The sequence below is a fragment of the Phalacrocorax aristotelis genome, unplaced genomic scaffold (assembly GCF_949628215.1).
Source record: "Phalacrocorax aristotelis unplaced genomic scaffold, bGulAri2.1 scaffold_33, whole genome shotgun sequence".
Taxonomy (NCBI): Eukaryota; Metazoa; Chordata; class Aves; order Suliformes; family Phalacrocoracidae; genus Phalacrocorax; species Phalacrocorax aristotelis.
The window spans coordinates 693,450-713,740 of record NW_027441368.1 but is presented as its reverse complement, the minus strand read 5'-3'; positions in this window follow the sequence as shown (position 1 = coordinate 713,740).

Here is a 20,291-nt window from a genome sequence, read left to right as displayed (position 1 = left end):
AGTACTTCACAGTTCCCTCCCAGTACATCCCAGTACGTCCCAGTTCCCCTCAGTACATAACACTTCCCTCCCAGTACATAACAGTACATCCCAGTGTCCTCACACTACGTCCCAGTTCCCTCCCAGTACATCCCAGTTTCCTCCCAGTACATCCCAGTTCCCTCCCTGTTCCTTCCCAGTACATAACAGTTACCTCCCAGTACATCCCAGTACATCCCAGTAGATCCTGGTACATCCCAAATCCCTGCCAGTTCCACCCGGTACAACCCAGTACAAGCCTGTACATCCTAGTTCCTCCACAGTACATCCCAGGGCATCCCCGCACATTGTAGTGCCTCCCAGTACATCCCAGATCCCTCCCAGTACATCCCAGATCCCTCCCAGTCTGTCCCAGTACGTCCCAGTACATCCCAGTTCCCTCCCAGTACATCCCAGTTCCCTCACAGTTCACACACAGTTCACTCCCAGTTCCATTCCAGTACATCCCAGTACATGCCACTTTCCTCCAAGTAAATCCCAGTACCCTCCCACTACATTCAAGTTCCCTCCCACTTCCCTCTAAGTACATCCCAGTACTTCACAGTTCACTCCCAGTACATCCCAATTCCCCCTTGGTACATAACAATTCCCTCCCAGTACACCCCAGTACATCCCAGTTCCCTCCCAGTATGTCCCACTACATCCCAGTTCCCTCCCAGTCCATCCCAGTTCCCTCCCACTAAATCCCAATTCCCAACACTTTCCAACCAGTACATCCCAGTTCCCTCCCAGTACATCTCAGTTCCCTCTAAGTACATCCCAGTACTTCACAGTTCCCTCCCAGTTCACTCCCAGTACACAACAGTTACCTCCCAGTACATCCCAGTACATCCTAGTAGATACTAGGACATTTCAAATCCCTGCCAGTTCCACCCGGTACAACCGAGTACAAGCCTGTACATCCTAGTTCCTCCACAGTACATCCCTGTGCATCCCCGCACATTGTAGTGCCTTCCAGTACATCCCAGGTCCCTCCCAGTTCACTCCCAGTACAAAACAGTTACCTCCCAGTACATCCCAGTACATCCCAGTAGATCCTGGTACATCCCAAATCCCTGCCAGTTCCACCCGGTACAACCCAGTACAAGCCTGTACATCCTAGTTCCTCCACGGTACATCCCAGGACATCCCCGCACATTGTAGTGCCTCCCAGTACATCCCAGCTCCCTCCCAGTACTGGGAGGGAACTGGGACGTACTGGGAGGGAACTGGGATGTACTGGGATGTAATGGGACGGAACTGGGATGTATTGGGAGGCACTGGGAAAGAAGTGGTAGCGAACCGGGAGGGAATTGGGATGTACGGGGATGAACTGGTAGGAAACTGGGATGTACTGGCATGGAACGGGGATGTATTGGGATGTACAGGAACGGAACTGGAATGTACTGCGATGTACTGGGATGTAATGGGAGCACATTGGAATTTACTGGGATGTACTGGGAGGAAACTGGGATATACTGGGAGGCATTGGGAGGGAAGTGGGTGTCAACTGGGACATTCCAGTTTCCTCCCAGTACATCCCAGTTCCCTACCAGTGCAGCCCAGTACATCCCAGTTCCCTCCCAGTCCGTCCCAATCCCCTCCCAGTACATCCCAGTTCCCTGCCAGTATGTCCCAGTACATCCCAGTTCCCTCCCAGTACATACCAGTTCCCTCCCAGTACATACCAGTTCCCTCCCAGTACATCCTGGTACATCCCAGTTCCCACCCAGTACATCCTACTACATACCAGTTCCCTCCCAGTTCACTCCCAGTACATCCCAGTACTTCACAGTTCCCTCCCAGTACATCCCAGTACGTCCCAGTTCCCCTCAGTACATAACACTTCCCTCCCAGTACATACCAGTACATCCCAGTGTCCTCACAGTACGTCCCAGTTCCCTCCCAGTACATCCCAGTTCCCTGCCAGTATGTCCCAGTACATCCCAGTTCCCTCCCAGTACATACCAGTTCCCTCCCAGTACATCCCAGTTCCCTCCCAGTTCCCTCCCACTACATCCCAGTACATCCCAGTTCCCTCCCAGTACATACCAGTTCCCTCCCAGTACATCCCAGTTCCCTCCCGGTACATCCCAGTTCCCACCCAGTACATCCTACTACATACCAGTTCCCTCCCAGTTCACTCCCAGTACATCCCAGTACTTCACAGTTCCCTCCCAGTACATCCCAGTACGTCCCAGTTCCCCTCAGTACATAACACTTCCCTCCCAGTACATACCAGTACATCCCAGTGTCCTCACACTACGTCCCAGTTCCCTCCCAGTACATCCCAGTTCCATCCCAGTACATCCCAGTTCCCTCCCTGTTCCTTCCCAGTACATAACAGTTACCTCCCAGTACATCCCAGTAGATCCTGGTACATCCAAAATCCCTGCCAGTTCCACCCGGTACAACCCAGTACAAGCCTGTACATCCTAGTTCCTCCACAGTACATCCCAGGGCATCCCCGCACATTGTAGTGCCTCCCAGTACATCCCAGTTCCCTCCCAGTACTGGGAGGGACCTGGGATGTACTGGGAGGGACCTGGGATGTACTGGGAGGGAACTGGGATGTAATGGGATGTAATGGGACGGAACTGGGATGTAATGGGACGGAACTGGGAAAGAAGTGGTAGTGAACCGGGAGGGAATTGGGATGTACGGGGATGAACTGGTAGGGAACTGGGATGTACTGGCATGGAACGGGGATGTATTGGGATGTACAGGAACGGAACTGGAATGTACTGCGATGTATTGGCATGTACTGGCAGCGAGCTGGGATTTACTGGGATGTACTGGGAGGAAACTGGGATATACTGGGAGGAAACGGGGATATACTGGGAGGCATTGGGAGGGAAGTGGGTGTCAACTGGGACATTCCAGTTTCCTCCCAGTACATCCCAGTTCCCTACCAGTCCGTCCCAATCCCCTCCCAGTACATCCCAGTTCCCTGCCAGTATGTCCCAGTACATCCCAGTTCCCTCCCAGTACATACCAGTTCCCTCCCAGTACATCCCAGTTCCCTCCCAGTTCCCTCCCACTACATCCCAGTACATCCCAGTTCCCTCCCAGTACATACCAGTTCCCTCCCAGTACATCCCAGTACATCCTGGTACATCCCAGTTCCCACCCAGTACATCCTACTACATACCAGTTCCCTCCCAGTTCACTCCCAGTACATCCCAGTACTTCACAGTTCCCTCCCAGTACATCCCAGTACGTCCCAGTTCCCCTCAGTACATAACACTTCCCTCCCAGTACATAACAGTACATCCCAGTGTCCTCACGGTACGTCCCAGTTCCCTCCCAGTACATCCCAGTTCCCTCCCTGTTCCTTCCCAGTACATAACAGTTACCTCCCAGTACATCCCAGTAGATCCTGGTACATCCCAAATCCCTGCCAGTTCCACCCGGTACAACCCAGTACAAGCCTGTACATCCTAGTTCCTCCACAGTACATCCCAGGGCATCCCCGCACATTGTAGTGCCTCCCAGTACATCCCAGGTCCCTCCCAGTACATACCAGTTCCCTCCCAGTTCCCTCCCACTACATCCCAGTACATCCCAGTTCCCTCCCAGTACATACCAGTTCCCTCCCAGTACATCCCAGTTCCCTCCCGGTACATCCCAGTTCCCACCCAGTACATCCTACTACATACCAGTTCCCTCCCAGTTCACTCCCAGTACATCCCAGTACTTCACAGTTCCCTCCCAGTACATCCCAGTACGTCCCAGTTCCCCTCAGTACATAACACTTCCCTCCCAGTACATACCAGTACATCCCAGTGTCCTCACAGTAAGTCCCAGTTCCCTCCCAGTACATCCCAGTTCCCTACCAGTACATCCCAGTTCCCTCCCTGTTCCTTCCCAGTACATAACAGTTACCTCCCAGTACATCCCAGTAGATCCTGGTACATCCCAAATCCCTGCCAGTTCCACCCGGTACAACCCAGTACAAGCCTGTACATCCTAGTGCCTCCACAGTACATCCCAGGGCATCCACGCACATTGTAGTGCCTCCCAGTACATCCCAGTTCCCTCCCAGTACTGGGAGGGACTTGGGATGTACTGGGAGGGAACTGGGATGTACTGGGAGGGAACTGGGATGTACTGGGATGTAATGGGACGGAACTGGGATGTAATGGGACGGAACTGGGAAAGAAGTGGTAGTGAACCGGGAGGGAATTGGGATGTACGGGGATGAACTGGTAGGGAACTGGGATGTACTGGCATGGAACGGGGATGTATTGGGATGTACAGGAACGGAACTGGAATGTACTGCGATGTACTGGGATGTACTGGGAGCAAACTGGGATTTACTGGGATATACTGGGAGGAAACTGGGATATACTGGGAGGCACTGGGAGGGAAGTGGGTGTCAACTGGGACATTCCAGTTTCCTCCCAGTACATCCCAGTTCCCTACCAGTGCAGCCCAGTACATCCCAGATCCCTCCCAGTACATCCCAGTTCCCTCCCAGTCCGTCCCAATCCCCTCCCAGTACATCCCAGTTCCCTGCCAGTATGTCCCAGTACATCCCAGTTCCCTCCCAGTAAATCCCAGTTCCCTCCCAGTACATCCTGGTACATCCCAGTTCCCACCCAGTACATCCTACTACATACCAGTTCCCTCCCAGTTCACTCCCAGTACATCCCAGTACTTCACAGTTCCCTCCCAGTACATCCCAGTACGCACCAGTTCCCCTCAGTACATAACACTTCCCTCCCAGTACATAACAGTACATTCCAGTGTCCTCACAGTACGTCCCAGTTCCCTCACAGTACTGGGAGGGAACTGGGATGTACTGGGAGGGAACTGGGATGTACTGGGATGTAATGGGACGGAACTGGGATGTATTGGGAGGCACTGGGAAAGAAGTGGTAGTGAACCGGGAGGGAATTGGGATGTACGGGGATGAACTGATAGGAAACTGGGATGTACTGGCATGGAACGGGGATGTATTGGGATGGACAGGAACGGAACTGGAATGTACGGCGATGTATTGGGATGTACTGGGAGCGAACTGGGATTTACTGGGATGTACTGGGAGGAAACTGGGATATACTGGGAGGAAACTGGGATATACTGGGAGGAACCTGGGAGGGAAGTGGGTGTCAACTGGGACATTCCAGTTTCCTCCCAGTACATCCCAGTTCCCTACCAGTGCAGCCCAGTACATCCCAGATCCCTCCCAGTCCCTCCCAGTACATCCCAGTACATCCCAGTTCCCTCACAGTACATCCCAGTTCCCTCCCAGTTCACACACAGTTCACTCCCAGTTCCATTCCAGTACATCCCAGTACATGCCAGTTGCCTCCCAGTTTCCTCTAAGTACATCCCAGTACTTTAAAGTTCCCTCCCAGTACATCCCAGTTCCCTCACAGTACATCCCAGTACTTCACAGTTCACTCCCACTACATCCCAGTACGTCCCAGTTCCCCCTTGGTACATAACACTTCCCTCCCAATACATCCAAGTTCCCTCCCAGTACATCCCAATCCCCTCCCAGTACATCCCAGTTCCCTGCCAGTATGTCCCAGTACATCCCAGTTCCCTCCCAGTACATACCAGTTCCCTCCAAGTACATCCCAGTTCCCTCCCAGTTCCCTCCCACTACATCCCAGTTCCCTCCCAGTACATACCAGTTCCCTCCCAGTACATCCCAGTACATCCTGGTACATCCCAGTTCCCACCCAGTACATCCTACTACATACCAGTTCCCTCCCAGTTCACTCCCAGTACATCCCAGTACTTCACAGTTCCCTCCCAGTACATCCCAGTACGCACCAGTTCCCCTCAGTACATAACACTTCCCTCCCAGTACATAACAGTACATCCCAGTGTCCTCACAGTACGTCCCAGTTCCCTCACAGTACATCCCAGTTCCCTACCAGTACATCCCAGTTCCCTCCCAGTTCACTCCCAGTACACACCAGTCACCTCCCAGTACATCCCAGTAGATCCTGGTACATCCCAAATCCCTGCTAGTTCCACCCGGTACAACCCAGTACAAGCCTGTACATCCTAGTTCCTCCACAGTACATCCCAGGGCATCCCCGCACATTGTAGTGCCTCCCAGTACATCCCAGTTCCCTCCCAGTACTGGGAGGGACCTGGGATGTACTGGGAGGGAACTGGGACGTACTGGGAGGGAACTGGGATGTACTGGGATGTAATGGGACGGAACTGGGATGTATTGGGAGGCACTGGGAAAGAAGTGGTAGTGAACCGGGAGGGAATTGGGATGTACGGGGATGAACTGGTAGGAAACTGGGATGTACTGGCATGGAACGGGGATGTATTGGGATGTACAGGAACGGAACTGGAATGTACTGCGATGTACTGGGATGTACTGGGAGCGAACTGGGATTTACTGGGATGTACTGGGAGGAAACTGGGATATACTGGGAGGAAACTGGGATATACTGGGAGGCATTGGGAGGGAAGTGGGTGTCAACTGGGACATTCCAGTTTCCTCCCAGTACATCCCAGTTCCCTACCAGTGCAGCCCAGTACATCCCAGTTCCCTCCCAGTCCATCCCAATCCCCTCCCAGTACATCCTAGTTCCCTACCAGTACGTCCCAGTACATCCCAGTTCCCTCCCAGTACATACCAGTTCCCTCCCAGTATATACCAGTTCCCTCCCAGTTCCCTCCCACTACATCCCAGTACATCCCAGTTCCCTCCCACTACATCCCAGTTCCCTCCCAGTACATACCAGTTCCCACCCAGTACATCCTACTACATACCAGTTCCCTCCCAGTTCACTCCCAGTACATCCCAGTACTTCACAGTTCCCTCCCAGTACATCCCAGTACGTCCCAGTTCCCCTCAGTACATAACACTTCCCTCCCAGTACATAACAGTACATCCCAGTGTCCTCACAGTACGTCCCAGTTCCCTCACAGTACATCCCAGTTCCCTACCAGTACATCCCAGTTCCCTACCAGTTCCTTCCCAGTACATAACAGTTACCTCCCAGTACATCCCAGTACATCCCAGTAGATCCTGGTACATCCCAAATCCCTGCCAGTTCCACCCGGTACAACCCAGTACAAGCCTGTACATCCTAGTGCCTCCACAGTACATCCCAGGGCATCCCCGCACATTGTAGTGCCTCCCAGTACATCCCAGGTCCCTCCCAGTTCACTCCCAGTACACAACAGTTACCTCCCAGTACATCCCAGTACATCCTAGTAGATCCTGGTACATCCCAAATCCCTGCCAGTTCCACCCGGTACAACCCAGTACAAGCCTGTACATCCTAGTTCCTCCACGGTACATCCCAGGACATCCCCGCACATTGTAGTGCCTCCCAGTACATCCCAGTTCCCTCCCAGTACTGGGAGGGACCTGGGATGTACTGGGAGGGAACTGGGATGTACTGGGAGGGAACTGGGACGTACTGGGAGGGACCTGGGATGTACTGGGAGGGACCTGGGATGTACTGGGATGTAATGGGACGGAACTGGGATGTATTGGGAGGCACTGGGAAAGAAGTGGTAGCGAACCGGGAGGGAATTGGGATGTACGGGGATGAACTGGTAGGGAACTGGGATGTACTGGCATGGAACGGGGATGTATTGGGATGTACAGGAACGGAACTGGAATGTACTGGGATGTACTGGGAGCGAACTGGGATTTACTGGGATGTACTGGGAGGAAACTGGGATATACTGGGAGGAAACTGGGAGGGAAGTGGGTGTCAACTGGGACATTCCAGTTCCCTACCAGTGCATCCCAGTTCCCTACCAGTGCATCCCAGTCCGTCCCAGTTCCCTCCCAGTCCGTCCCAGATCCCTCCCAGTTCCCTCCCAGTACATCCTACTACATACCAGTTCCCTCCCAGTTCACTCCCAGTACACAACAGTTACCTCCCAGTACGTCCCAGTACATCCCAGTACGTCCCAGTACATCCCAGTTCCGTCCCTGTTTCCGACCAGTGCGTCCTAGTTCCCTCCCAGTACGTCCCAGTTCCCTCTTATTACATTCCAGTTCCCTCCAGGATATCCCAGTACATCCCAGTTCCCTCCAGTACATCTCAGTTCTCTCCCATTTCCCTCCAAGTACATCCCAGTTCCCTCCCAGTTCACTCCCAGTACATAACACTTCCCTCCCAGTACATCCAGTACATCCCAGTAGATCCTGGGATGTACCAACTCCCTGCCAGTTCCACCCCGTACAACCCAGTACAAGCCTGTACATCCTAGTTCCTCCACAGTACATCCCAGGGCATCCCCGCACATTGTAGTGCCTCCCAGTACATCCCAGGTCCCCCCCAGTACTGGGAGGGACCTGGGATGTACTGGGAGGGAACTGGGATGTACTGGGGTGTAATGGGATGGAACTGGGATGTATTGGGAGGCACTGGGAAAGAAGTGGTAGTGAACCGGGAGGGAATTGGGATGTACGGGGATGAACTGGTAGGGAACTGGGATGTACTGGCATGGAACGGGGATGTATTGGGATGGACAGGAACGGAACTGGAATGTACTGCGATGTATTGGGATGTACTGGCAGCGAGCTGGGATTTACTGGGATGTACTGGGAGGAAACTGGGATATACTGGGAGGAAACTGGGATATACTGGGAGGAAACTGGGAGGGAAGTGGGTGTCAACTGGGACATTCCAGTTTCCTCCCAGTACATCCCAGTTCCCTACCAGTGCAGCCCAGTACATCCCAGTTCCCTCCCAGTCCGTCCCAATCCCCTCCCAGTACATCCCAGTTCCCTGCCAGTATGTCCCAGTACATCCCAGTTCCCTCCCAGTACATACCAGTTCCCTCCCAGTTCCCTCCCACTACATCCCAGTACATCCCAGTTCCCTCCCAGTACATACCAGTTCCCTCCCAGTACATCCCAGTTCCCTCCCGGTACATCCCAGTTCCCACCCAGTACATCCTACTACATACCAGTTCCCTCCCAGTTCACTCCCAGTACATCCCAGTACTTCACAGTTCCCTCCCAGTACATCCCAGTACGTCCCAGTTCCCCTCAGTACATAACACTTCCCTCCCAGTACATACCAGTACATCCCAGTGTCCTCACACTACGTCCCAGTTCCCTCCCAGTACATCCCAGTTCCATCCCAGTACATCCCAGTTCCCTCCCTGTTCCTTCCCAGTACATAACAGTTACCTCCCAGTACATCCCAGTAGATCCTGGTACATCCAAAATCCCTGCCAGTTCCACCCGGTACAACCCAGTACAAGCCTGTACATCCTAGTTCCTCCACAGTACATCCCAGGGCATCCCCGCACATTGTAGTGCCTCCCAGTACATCCCAGATCCCTCCCAGTACATCCCAGATCCCTCCCAGTCTGTCCCAGTACGTCCCAGTACATCCCAGTTCCCTCCCAGTACATCCCAGTTCCCTCACAGTTCACACACAGTTCACTCCCAGTTCCATTCCAGTACATCCCAGTACATGCCACTTTCCTCCAAGTAAATCCCAGTACCCTCCCACTACATTCAAGTTCCCTCCCACTTCCCTCTAAGTACATCCCAGTACTTCACAGTTCACTCCCAGTACATCCCAGTTCCCCCTCGGTACATAACAATTCCCTCCCAGTACACCCCAGTACATCCCAGTTCACTCCCAGTATGTCCCACTACATCCCAGTTCCCTCCCAGTCCATCCCAGTTCCCTCCCAGTAAATCCCAATTCCCAACACTTTCCACCCAGTACATCCCAGTTCCCTCCCAGTACATCCCAGTTCCCTCTAAGTACATCCCAGTACTTCACAGTTCCCTCCCAGTTCACTCCCAGTACACAACAGTTACCTCCCAGTACATCCCAGTACATCCTAGTAGATACTAGGACATTTCAAATCCCTGCCAGTTCCACCCGGTACAACCCGGTACAAGCCTGTACATCCTAGTTCCTCCACGGTACATCCCAGGGCATCCCCGCACATTGTAGTGCCTCCCAGTACATCCCAGGTCCCTCCCAGTACTGGGAGGGACCTGGGATGTACTGGGAGGGAACTGGGACGTACTGGGAGGGAACTGGGATGTACTGGGATGTAATGGGACGGACTGGGAGGGATCTGGGATGTACTGGTAGGGAACTGGGATGTACTGGCATGGAACGGGGATGTATTGGGATGTACAGGAACGGAACTGGAATGTACTGCGATGTACTGGGATGTACTGGGAGCGAACTGGGATTTACTGGGATGTACTGGGAGGAAACTGGGATATACTGGGAGGCATGGGGAGGGAAGTGGGTGTCAACTGGGACATTCCAGTTTCCTCCCAGTACACCCCAGTTCCCTACCAGTGCAGCCCAGTACATCCCAGTTCCCTCCCAGTCCGTCCCAATCCCCTCCCAGTACATCCCAGTTCCCTGCCAGTATGTCCCAGTACATCCCAGTTCCCTCCCAGTACATCCCAGTTCCCTCCCAGTACATCCCAGTACATCCTGGTACATCCCAGTTCCCACCCAGTACATCCTACCACATACCAGTTCCCTCCCAGTTCACTCCCAGTACATCCCAGTACTTCACAGTTCCATCCCAGTACATCCCAGTACGCACCGGTTCCCCTCTGTACATAACACTTCCCTCCCAGTACATAACAGTACATCCCAGTGTCCTCACAGTACGTCCCAGTTCCCTCCCAGTACATCCCAGTTCCCTACCAGTACGTCCCAGTTCCCTCCCAGTTCACTCCCAGTACATAACAGTTACCTCCCAGTACATCCCAGTACATCCCAGTAGATCCTGGTACATCCCAAATCCCTGCTAGTTCCACCCGGTACAACCCAGTACAAGCCTGTACATCCTAGTTCCTCCACAGTACATCCCAGGGCATCCCCGCACATTGTAGTGCCTCCCAGTACATCCCAGTTCCCTCCCAGTACTGGGAGGGAACTGGGATGTACTGGGAGGGAACTGGGACGTACTGGGAGGGACCTGGGATGTACTGGGATGTAATGGGACGGAACTGGGATGTATTGGGAGGCACTGGGAAAGAAGTGGTAGTGAACCGGGAGGGAATTGGGATGTACGGGGATGAACTGGTAGGAAACTGGGATGTACTGGCATGGAACGGGGATGTATTGGGATGGACAGGAACGGAACTGGAATGTACAGCGATGTATTGGCATGTACTGGCAGCGAGCTGGGATTTACTGGGATGTACTGGGAGGAAACTGGGATATACTGGGAGGAAACTGGGATATACTGGGAGGCATTGGGAGGGAAGTGGGTGTCAATTGGGACATTCCAGTTTCCTCCCAGTACATCCCAGTTCCCTACCAGTGCAGCCCAGTACATCCCAGATCCCTCCCAGTCCCTCCCAGTACATCCCAGTACATCCCAGTTCCCTCACAGTACATCCCAGTTCCCTCCCAGTTCACACACAGTTCACTCCCAGTTCCATTCCAGTACATCCCAGTACATGCCAGTTGCCTCCCAGTTTCCTCTAAGTACATCCCAGTACTTTAAAGTTCCCTCCCAGTACATCCCAGTTCCCTCACAGTACATCCCAGTACTTCACAGTTCACTCCCACTACATCCCAGTACGTCCCAGTTCCCCCTTGGTACATAACACTTCCCTCCCAATACATCCAAGTTCCCTCCCAGTACATCCCAATCCCCTCCCAGTACATCCCAGTTCCCTGCCAGTATGTCCCAGTACATCCCAGTTCCCTCCCAGTACATACCAGTTCCCTCCCAGTACATCCCAGTTCCCTCCCAGTTCCCTCCCACTACATCCCAGTTCCCTCCCAGTACATACCAGTTCCCTCCCAGTACATCCCAGTACATCCTGGTACATCCCAGTTCCCACCCAGTACATCCTACTACATACCAGTTCCCTCCCAGTTCACTCCCAGTACATCCCAGTACTTCACAGTTCCATCCCAGTACATCCCAGTACGCACCAGTTCCCCTCAGTACATAACACTTCCTTCCCAGTACATAACAGTACATCCCAGTGTCCTCACAGTACGTCCCAGTTCCCTCACAGTACATCCCAGTTCCCTCCCAGTTCAATCCCAGTACATAACAGTTACCTCCCAGTACATCCCAGTACATCCCAGTAGATCCTGGTACATCCCAAATCCCTGCCAGTTCCACCCGGTACAACCCAGTACAAGCCTGTACATCCTAGTTCCTCCACAGTACATCCCAGGGCATCCCCGCACATTGTAGTGCCTCCCAGTACATCCCAGTTCCCTCCCAGTACTGGGAGGGACCTGGGATGTACTGGGAGGGAACTGGGACGTACTGGGAGGGAACTGGGATGTACTGGGATGTAATGGGACGGAACTGGGATGTAATGGGACGGAACTGGGAAAGAAGTGGTAGTGAACCGGGAGGGAATTGGGATGTACGGGGATGAACTGGTAGGAAACTGGGATGTACTGGAATGGAACGGGGATGTATTGGGATGTACAGGAACGGAACTGGAATGTACTGCGATGTACTGGGATGTACTGGGAGCGAACTGGGATTTACTGGGATGTACTGGGAGGAAACTGGGATATACTGGGAGGAAACTGGGATATACTGGGAGGCATTGGGAGGGAAGTGGGTGTCAACTGGGACATTCCAGTTTCCTCCCAGTACATCCCAGTTCCCTACCAGTGCAGCCCAGTACATCCCAGTTCCCTCCCAGTCCGTCCCAATCCCCTCCCAGTACATCCCAGTTCCCTGCCAGTATGTCCCAGTACATACCAGTTCCCTCCCAGTACATACCAGTTCCCTCCCAGTACATCCCAGTACATCCTGGTACATCCCAGTTCCCACCCAGTACATCCTACTACATACCAGTTCCCTCCCAGTTCACTCCCAGTACATCCCAGTACTTCACAGTTCCCTCCCAGTACATCCCAGTACGTCCCAGTTCCCCTCAGTACATAACACTTCCCTCCCAGTACATACCAGTACATCCCAGTGTCCTCACAGTACGTCCCAGTTCCCTCCCAGTACATCCCAGTTCCCTACCAGTACATCCCAGTTCCCTCCCTGTTCCTTCCCAGTACATAACAGTTACCTCCCAGTACATCCCAGTAGATCCTGGTACATCCCAAATCCCTGCCAGTTCCACCCGGTACAACCCAGTACAAGCCTGTACATCCTAGTTCCTCCACAGTACATCCCAGGGCATCCCCGCACATTGTAGTGCCTCCCAGTACATCCCAGTTCCCTCCCAGTACTGGGAGGGACCTGGGATGTACTGGGAGGGACCTGGGATGTACTGGGAGGGAACTGGGATGTACTGGGATGTAATGGGACGGAACTGGGATGTAATGGGACGGAACTGGGAAAGAAGTGGTAGTGAACCGGGAGGGAATTGGGATGTACGGGGATGAACTGGTAGGAAACTGGGATGTACTGGCATGGAACGGGGATGTATTGGGATGTACAGGAACGGAACTGGAATGTACTGCGATGTACTGGGATGTACTGGGAGCAAACTGGGATTTACTGGGATGTACTGGGAGGAAACTGGGATATACTGGGAGGCACTGGGAGGGAAGTGGGTGTCAACTGGGACATTCCAGTTTCCTCCCAGTACATCCCAGCTCCCTACCAGTGCAGCCCAGTACATCCCAGATCCCTCCCAGTACATCCCAGTTCCCTCCCAGTCCGTCCCAGTACATCCCAGTTCCCTCCCAGTACATCCCAGTTCCCTCACAGTTCACACACAGTTCACTCCCAGTTCCATTCCAGTACATCCCAGTACATGCCACTTTCCTCCAAGTAAACCCCAGTTCCCTCCCACTACATCCAAGTTCCCTCCCACTTCCCTCTAAGTACATCCCAGTACTTCACAGTTCACTCCCAGTACATCCCAGTTCCCCCTCGGTACATAACAGTTCCCTCCCAATACACCCCAGTACATCCCAGTTCCCTCCCAGTATGTCCCACTACATCCCAGTTCCCTCCCAGTCCATCCCAGTTCCCTCCCAGTAAATCCCAATTCCCAACACTTTCCACCCAGTACATCCCAGTTCCCTCCCAGTACATACCAGTTCCCTCCCAGTACATCCCAGTACTTCACAGTTCCCTCCCAGTTCCCTCCCAGTTCCCTCCCAGTACATCCCAGTTCCCTCTAAGTACATCCCAATACTTCATAGTTCCCTCCCAGCACGTCCCAGTACGTCCCAGTTCCCCTCAGTACATAACACTTCCCTCCCAGTACATACCAGTACATCCCTGTGTCCTCACAGTACGTCCCAGTTCCCTCCCAGTACATCCCAGTTCCCTCCCAGTTCACTCCCAGTACACAACAGTTACCTCCCAGTACATCCCAGTACATCCCAGTAGATCCTGGTACATCCCAAATCCCTGCCAGTTCCACCTGGTACAACCGAGTACAAGCCTGTACTTCCTAGTTCCTCCACAGTACATCCCAGGGCATCCCCGCACATTGTAGTGCCTCCCAGTACATCCCAGTTCCCTCCCAGTACTGGGAGGGAATTAGGATGTACTGGGAGGGAACTGGGACGTACTGGGAGGGAACTGGGATGTACTGGGATGTAATGGGACGGAACTGGGATGTATTGGGAGGCACTGGGAAAGAAGTGGTAGTGAACCGGGAGGGAACTGGGATGTACGGGGATGAACTGGTAGGAAACTGGGATGTACTGGCATGGAACGGGGATGTATTGGGATGTACAGGAACAGAACTGGAATGTACAGCGATGTATTGGCATGTACTGGCAGCGAGCTGGGATTTACTGGGATGTACTGGGAGGAAACTGGGATATACTGGGAGGAAACTGGGATATACTGGGAGGCATTGGGAGGGAAGTGGGTGTCAACTGGGACATTCCAGTTTCCTCCCAGTACATCCCAGTTCCCTACCAGTGCAGCCCAGTACATCCCAGTTCCCTCCCAGTCCGTCCCAATCCCCTCCCAGTACATCCCAGTTCCCTGCCAGTATGTCCCAGTACATCCCAGTTCCCTCCCAGTACATACCAGTTCCCTCCCAGTACATCCCAGTTCCCTCCCAGTTCCCTCCCAGTACATCCCAGTACATCCCAGTTCCCTCCCAGTACATACCAGTTCCCTCCCAGTACATCCCATTTCCCTCCCGGTACATCCCAGTTCCCACCCAGTACATCCTACTACATACCAGTTCCCTCCCAGTTCACTCCCAGTACATCCCAGTACTTCACAGTTCCCTCCCAGTACATCCCAGTACGTCCCAGTTCCCCTCAGTACATAACACTTCCCTCCCAGTACATAACAGTACATCCCAGTGTCCTCACAGTACGTCCCAGTTCCCTCACAGTACATCCCAGTTTCCTCCCAGTACATCCCAGTTCCCTCCCAGTTCACTCCCAGTACATAACAGTTACCTCCCAGTACATCCCAGTACATCCCAGTAGATCCTGGTACATTCCAAATCCCTGCCAGTTCCACCCGGTACAACCCAGTACAAGCCTGTACATCCTAGTTCCTCCACGGTACATCCCAGGACATCCCCGCACATTGTAGTGCCTCCCAGTACATCCCAGTTCCCTCCCAGTACTGGGAGGGACCTGGGATGTACTGGGAGGGAACTGGGATGTACTGGGATGTAATGGGACGGAACTGGGATGTATTGGGAGGCACTGGGAAAGAAGTGGTAGTGAACCGGGAGGGAATTGGGATGTACGGGGATGAACTGGTAGGAAACTGGGATGTACTGGCATGGAACGGGGATGTATTGGGATGGACAGGAACGGAACTGGAATGTACGGCGATGTATTGGGATGTACTGGGAGCGAACTGGGATTTACTGGGATGTACTGGGAGGAAACTGGGATATACTGGGAGGAAACTGGGATATACTGGGAGGAACCTGGGAGGGAAGTGGGTGTCAACTGGGACATTCCAGTTTCCTCCCAGTACATCCCAGTTCCCTACCAGTGCAGCCCAGTACATCCCAGATCCCTCCCAGTCCCTCCCAGTACATCCCAGTACATCCCAGTTCCCTCACAGTACATCCCAGTTCCCTCCCAGTTCACACACAGTTCACTCCCAGTTCCATTCCAGTACATCCCAGTACATGCCAGTTGCCTCCCAGTTTCCTCTAAGTACATCCCAGTACTTTAAAGTTCCCTCCCAGTACATCCCAGTTCCCTCACAGTACATCCCAGTACTTCACAGTTCACTCCCACTACATCCCAGTACGTCCCAGTTCCCCCTTGGTACATAACACTTCCCTCCCAATACATCCAAGTTCCCTCCCAGTACATCCCAATCCCCTCCCAGTACATCCCAGTTCCCTGCCAGTATGTCCCAGTACATCCCAGTTCCCTCCCAGTACATACCAGTTCCCTCCCAGTACATCCCAGTACATCCTGGTACATCCCAGTTCCCACCCAGTACATCCTACTACATACCAGTTCCCTCCCAGTTCACTCCCAGTACATCCCAGTACTTCACAGTTCCCTCCCAGTACATCCCAGTACGTCCCAGTTCCCCTCAGTACTTCACAGTTCCCTCCCAGTACATACCAGTACATCCCAGTGTCCTCACAGTAAGTCCCAGTTCCCTCCCAGTACATCCCAGTTCCCTACCAGTACATCCCAGTTACCTCCCTGTTCCTTCCCAGTACATAACAGTTACCTCCCAGTACATCCCAGTAGATCCTGGTACATCCCAAATCCCTGCCTGTTCCACCCGGTACAACCCAGTACAAGCCTGTACATCCTAGTTCCTCCACAGTACATCCCAGGGCATCCCCGCACATTGTAGTGCCTCCCAGTACATCCCAGTTCCCTCCCAGTACTGGGAGGTACCTTGGATGTACTGGGAGGGACCTGGGATGTACTGGGAGGGAATTGGGATGTACTGGGATGTAATGGGACGGAACTGGGAAAGAAGTGGTAGTGAACCGGGAGGGAATTGGGATGTACGGGGATGAACTGGTAGGGAACTGGGATGTACTGGCATGGAACGGGGATGTATTGGGATGTACAGGAACAGAACTGGAATGTACAGCGATGTATTGGCATGTACTGGCAGCGAGCTGGGATTTACTGGGATGTACTGGGAGGAAACTGGGATATACTGGGAGGAAACTGGGATATACTGGGAGGCATTGGGAGGGAAGTGGGTGTCAACTGGGACATGCCAGTTTCCTCCCAGTACATCCCAGTTCCCTACCAGTGCAGCCCAGTACATCCCAGTTCCCTCCCAGTCCGTCCCAATCCCCTCCCAGTACATCCCAGTTCCCACCCAGTACATCCTACTACATACCAGTTCCCTCCCAGTTCACTCCCAGTACATCCCAGTACTTCACAGTTCCCTCCCAGTACATCCCAGTACGTCCCAGTTCCCCTCAGTACATAACACTTCCCTCCCAGTACATACCAGTACATCCCAGTGTCCTCACAGTACGTCCCAGTTCCCTCCCAGTACATCCCAGTTCCCTACCAGTACATCCCAGTTACCTCCCTGTTCCTTCCCAGTACATAACAGTTACCTCCCAGTACATCCCAGTAGATCCTGGTACATCCCAAATCCCTGCCAGTTCCACCCGGTACAACCCAGTACAAGCCTGTACATCCTAGTTCCTCCACAGTACATCCCAGGGCATCCCCGCACATTGTAGTGCCTCCCAGTACATCCCAGTTCCCTCCCAGTACTGGGAGGGACCTGGGATGTACTGGGAGGGACCTGGGATGTACTGGGATGTAATGGGACGGAACTGGGATGTAATGGGACGGAACTGGGAAAGAAGTGGTAGTGAACCGGGAGGGAACTGGAATGTACGGGGATGAACTGGTTGGGAACTGGGATGTACTGGCATGGAACGGGGATATATTGGGATGTACAGGAACGGAACTGGAATGTACTGCGATGTACTGGGATGTACTGGGAGCAAACTGGGATTTACTGGGATGTACTGGGAGGAAACTGGGATATACTGGGAGGCACTGGGAGGGAAGTGGGTGTCAACTGGGACATTCCAGTTTCCTCCCAGTACATCCCAGTTCCCTACCAGTGCAGCCCAGTACATCCCAGATCCCTCCCAGTACATCCCAGTTCCCTCCCAGTCCGTCCCAGTACATCCCAGTACATCCCAGTTCCCTCACAGTACATCCCAGTTCCCTCACAGTTCACACACAGTTCACTCCCAGTTCCATTCCAGTACATCCCAGTACATGCCACTTTCCTCCAAGTAAACCCCAGCTCCCTCCCACTACATCCAAGTTCCCTCCCACTTCCCTCTAAGTACATCCCAGTACTTCACAGTTCACTCCCAGTACATCCCAGTTCCCCCTCGGTACATAACAGTTCCCTCCCAGTACACCCCAGTACATCCCAGTTCCCTCCCAGTATGTCCCACTACATCCCAGTTCCCTCCCAGTCCATCCCAGTACCCTCCCAGTAAATCCCAATTCCCAACACTTTCCACCCAGTACATCCCAGTTCCCTCCCAGTACATACCAGTTCCCTCCCAGTACATCCCAGTACTTCACAGTTCCCTCCCAGTTCACTCCCAGTTCCCTCCCAGTACATCCCAGTTCCCTCTAAGTACATCCCAATACTTCATAGTTCCCTCCCAGCACGTCCCAGTACGTCCCAGTTCCCCTCAGTACATAACACTTCCCTCCCAGTACATACCAGTACATCCCAGTGTCCTCACAGTACATCCCAGTTCCCTCCCAGTACATCCCAGTTCTCTCCCAGTTCACTCCCAGTACACAACAGTTACCTCCCAGTACATCCCAGTACATCCTAGTAGATCCTAGGACATTTCAAATCCCTGCCAGTTCCACCCGGTACAACCCGGTACAAGCCTGTACATCCTAGTTCCTCCACGGTACATCCCAGGGCATCCCCGCACATTGTAGTGCCTCCCAGTACATCCCAGTTCCCTCCCAGCACTGGGAGGGACCTGGGATGTACTGGGAGGGAACTGGGACGTACTGGGAGGGAACTGGGATGTACTGGGATGTAATGGGACGGAACTGGGATGTATTGGGAGGCACTGGGAAAGAAGTGGTAGTGAACCGGGAGGGAATTGGGATGTACGGGGATGAACTGGTAGGAAACTGGGATGTACTGGCATGGAACGGGGATGTATTGGGATGTACAGGAACGGAACTGGAATGTACTGCGATGTACTGGGATGTACTGGGAGCGAACTGGGATTTACTGGGATGTACTGGGAGGAGACTGGGATATACTGGGAGGAAACTGGGATATACTGGGAGGCATTGGGAGGGAAGTGGGTGTCAACTGGGACATTCCAGTTTCCTCCCAGTACATCCCAGTTCCCTACCAGTGCAGCCCAGTACATCCCAGTTCCCTCCCAGTCCGTCCCAATCCCCTCCCAGTACATCCCAGTTCCCTGCCAGTATGTCCCAGTACATCCCAGTTCCCTCCCAGTACATACCAGTTCCCTCCCAGTACATCCCAGTTCCCTCCCAGTTCCCTCCCACTACATCCCAGTACATCCCTGTTCCCTCCCAGTACATACCAGTTCCCTCCCACTACATCCCAGTTCCCTCCCGGTACATCCCAGTTCCCACCCAGTACATCCTACTACATACCAGTTCCCTCCCAGTTCACTCCCAGTACATCCCAGTACTTCACAGTTCCCTCCCAGTACATCCCAGTACGTCCCAGTTCCCCTCAGTACATAACACTTCCCTCCCAGTACATACCAGTACATCCCAGTGTCCTCACAGTACGTCCCAGTTCCCACCCAGTACATCCTACTACATACCAGTTCCCTCCCAGTTCACTCCCAGTACATCCCAGTACTTCACAGTTCCCTCCCAGTACATCCCAGTACGTCCCAGTTCCCCTCAGTACATAACACTTCCCTCCCAGTACATACCAGTACATCCCAGTGTCCTCACAGTAAGTCCCAGTTCCCTCCCAGTACATCCCAGTTCCCTCCCAGTACATCCCAGTTCCCTCCCTGTTCCTTCCCAGTACATAACAGTTACCTCCCAGTACATCCCAGTAAATCCTGGTACATCCCAAATCCCTGCCAGTTCCACCCGGTACAACCCAGTACAAGCCTGTACATCCTAGTTCCTCCACAGTACATCCCAGGGCATCCCCGCATGTTGTAGTGCCTCCCAGTACATCCCAGTTCCCTCCCAGTACTTGGAGGGACCTGGGATGTACTGGGAGGGAACTGGGATGTACTGGGAGGGAACTGGGATGTGCTGGGATGTAATGGGACGGAACTGGGATGTAATGGGACGGAACTGGGAAAGAAGTGGTAGTGAACCGGGAGGGAATTGGGATGTACGGGGATGAACTGGTAGGGAACTGGGATGTACTGGCATGGAACGGGGATGTAT